This window comes from Dermacentor silvarum, chromosome 8 (assembly GCF_013339745.2).
Source record: "Dermacentor silvarum isolate Dsil-2018 chromosome 8, BIME_Dsil_1.4, whole genome shotgun sequence".
In the NCBI taxonomy this organism is placed as follows: domain Eukaryota; kingdom Metazoa; phylum Arthropoda; class Arachnida; order Ixodida; family Ixodidae; genus Dermacentor; species Dermacentor silvarum.
The window spans coordinates 118,707,584-118,711,595 of NC_051161.1; positions in this window are offsets into that span (position 1 = coordinate 118,707,584).

Sequence of the window (4,012 nt, forward strand, 5' to 3'; positions counted from 1 at the left end):
TTCAGCGCTGAGTTGCAACGACTTCCGATGAAAGGCACACACGTCGGTGCGGGGCAAACCAATGAGCAGGACAGCAAGTAAGGAGGGACACCCACATGCGCAGCTGCATTCTCGACAGCAGGAATTACGTCCCCAGGAGGCGCGCACATGCCATTTGCCACACACTCCCGTGATTTCCAAAATTATGAGCGCGACTGTACATGGAAGGCACACACTTCAGCCTATTCACCGAAAACCAAGCACTGACATCTAAGCTTAATCTCTCGCAACCTAAAGGAAGACTGGCCAGATGCTTGAGTGAAATACAGCACTTTGCCTTTGAAATGACTGACAGCCAGGGAGAGAAATTACCAGATCCAAACGCCTTGCCAACGTTGCGAATTAAAAATCTAGATGAAGACATGTATGTGTTGTATGTGTACGGCAGAGATTATTATGAAAAATGCCAGGCTGCACGTGCCTACGAGTGTGGAAAAAATTTTGAACACTGTAGCATGATTTTCCAGAATCCGGTGGTCATCACGGTTTTTGGAGGACCTACAGGAAGAATAAACAGAGATTTTACTGGAGTACGATGAAACAGGATATTTCCGAATATCTAAGGACGTGCCATGAATGCCAGCTCTGCAAAGCGAAGTTCAGACGCTGTGGAAGCGCAATGGTTATCGCAAGACACACTGAAGGCCATTTGAGACTACGCACCTTGACATCGTTGAGCTCAGAAGAAAGGAGGAGAGAGTACGAACTACGCGAGCTTTTCTGCTGGTCATTGATGAGTGCGCATGCATGGTGGCATGCAGACCGTGAAAAGAAGATTCCAACGGCGTTATCTGACTGCTTAATCGAGATGTGTTCTGGCACGCCACAGAAATCATCGCTGGCATTGGTATAGCTTTTCGAAGTGGTCGCGTGAAACGTAGCTCTGACGAGAGGAACATAGAGCTTCGTTTTGCTACCCCATACCATCCAGAATCAAACGGACACGACGACTAGAGCTATACGAAATGTCAAACAGTTCATCACGCTCTACCCGGGATTTCGAAGCAGTTGAAAATGTGCCCTTGAAGCAGCTGCGAACCCCCACAATCACTCAGACGCGGCTGCCTGGGGGTGCACCCGGTATTTCGCGTACTATGGCAAAGCGCAATGGCGTCCCGCAGACCACCTGCTGGGAATCACGAATTTCTTGGTGCTGCAAAAACGAAAGAAGGCTGAAGACGAAAGTGCAAGATACATGACCGCCATGAGAAGAAACTACCAGGCCGACTGTCACTTAAATCATCGGTCATACAAGTGGGAAATTACGTGCTTGTTCTGAGGCGTCTGCCACTATCAAAGGCTCTTCTTACATTCCTCTCCTCTTCACTATCCTAGACGGTAGTGAAGACCAGTCACCAGCAAACCAGCTTATTGTCTCTGTGCTATGATGGACCAGAAAATGTTACTGAGACGACACCTCTAAACAACGTGGTCCAGGAGGATCGACGACAAAGGGAAGGCCGGTGTGACGCTCGTGAAAGAAAAGCAAGAAGCGCAAAGGAGATACCAAGGGTAGAGAAGAGGAAGAACAGGCAGCTATAATAGCTATGTTCGAATAAACGGAATGTTACAACTGAATTTATTGACCAATTTACACCACTGAGCAAAATCCGCAACAAAATATCACCATGGTTCACGCCCTGCCTCAAAACGACTTTTAAATAAAAAAAGGCGCTTGTATTGAACAGCTAGACTATCGCATTGAGACCAGTCCCTTAGGCAGAGTACCATCTCGCCGCAAACGATTATACGGCTGCGTTGTCCATTGCCAAACGGCGTAGTTTTTCGAACAACGATTCCTTCCTTGTTAACGACCAACCCGCGTAAACGTTGGCAGGTAATAAATCGCAACACTAAATGCACAATGGAACTAACGGGTAACAACGGCGTAGTAATTACGAGGGAAAAGGGCTGTTCCATGCTTATTTCACTTTGTTCATCTCATTTTGTTACTCATGTTACCTACCGCGCTTAGGAATGTTCCCGATTATTGTTTTTCTCCTATATATTCAATTGATATTTGTTTTGTTGTTGTATATAAATGAAGTTAGAACCTTAAACTTTCTTCTCCTGGTTAGCATGCCGTCCATCGCAAGTTCTTAAAAAATACAAATATGTACTCATCCATTATACTGTGAATGCTGTATTCGCAGTCACTTGAGTCCAGTCCACTGCCTGGCGATTGGAAGGCTGGCAAGGCGGTGCCTTTGAAGAAAACTGGTAATGCACATTCTCTGAACAATTATGCAGTAAATTTAACATAAAAGAAAAGTGTAAGCATATGGACTACATAATTTGCTTTCACATTATTGATTGTCTCGCGTGCAATAATTTTTTCAGCTCGAAATCATCATAGCTTTAGGAAAAATATAGTATTGTAGAAACGCTGCTCCTCTTTTTTATTTAAGGTCTATGTTCTGCTATCGACCGGTCCTCCTTCATTGATTGCACCTTCATTGGCTTTGCTAAAGCTTTCGATTCTGTTTGTCAACTGCTGCTTCTAAAGCAAATTTTACTGAACCTAGACTCGATTCGGAAATGGTTTAAAACGTGAAAGGGTTTAAAATGGCATCAGAGCTTTTTTTTCTGACCGCGTACAGTTTGCCACAGCTAATGGTTATAACTCCGCCCCCTGTCTTGTAAAATCTGGTGTCTCTGAAAGGTCTTTTTTAGGTCCGTTACCTTTTCTCATTTGCAATAACAATTTACCCTGTAATATAACCTCTTCTATGAAAGCTATTTGCAGATGAATGTGTGATTTACCGGGAAATACTAAATTCTGCAGACCATGTTACCCTTCAATCTCACCTTGACATGATTTCTGTATGGTGTAATAGTTGGTTAATGCAATTGAATGGTAATGAATGTAAGGTCATGAGAGATACGCGTCATATTAATCATCCTGTACCTTCAAATAATTTTTCTTAGTAACGCTCTCAGTTTTCAAGTCAGCAACCGAATACATTGGCGTTTGCTTCTCGAGAACCTTTCATGACAAATCTATATTGAACAGATATTCAGTAATGCGAATCCTTCTCTCGGTTACACAAAGCGCCACTTTTCCTTCGCCCCTACTAACCTAAAGCTCCAATTTCATAAAACACCAGTCTGTTCGAAGCTCAATTACACCTCCTCCATCTGGAACCCACATGTTCAGTCGTCATCTCTTTGCATCGAAGCCATCCAAAACCGTTCTGATCGTTTCATTTTATTTAAGTATCACCGCACTGCAAATATCACTTTAATAGCATCATCTCTGAATTTTGCTGATCTTTAACTTCAACGTAAGTTTGCTCGAGTTCGTCTGTTCCATAAAATATACCATTCCAAACCTGTTTTACCTAACTCGTTCTTCAGAGCACCCTTCTATATTTTACACGCAACGACCATAGTTTTAAAGTTGGTGTGCTTAATTTTCGTACTTATATGTATTTTACTTCTTTAGTACTGAACACAATCGCGGACAGTAGCCACTTGGCGCTAATTTACCTCCATCATTGATGACAACAATTTTCAGGCTGTGATTTTCACAAATTTGATGTACAGTGGTGACGGAATGAAACGCATCACTTTAGGGCTAAGCAATACGCATAGTTGCGTTTGCAGTGTTTTCAGTTTGTGTGACATTGGCGTAATTTTGCCTCGCACACTTAGGTCAAAACCCGCGACACCTTTAGTGATCATATTTTTAGCGACATGGCATATATCTCTGGAGTAATTGCACATATTACGGGTTCCACCTTAATGATTCCCTGTCGTGTTTCATTCCATGAGCACTGTACTTACACCATATTACCCACTCCTTCCAGCGGAAACATTTGCGTTGCCTATGCAGGCCGACATTAAGGGTATAGAAGCTGCCTTCAGGATGGCAGAATGTTTAGCAACAATATACCTATCAAAGCTATGCCACGAACCTTGACCCGACGGAATAACGTGTGAAATTTATCAAAACACGAAAGGCAAAGTCCTC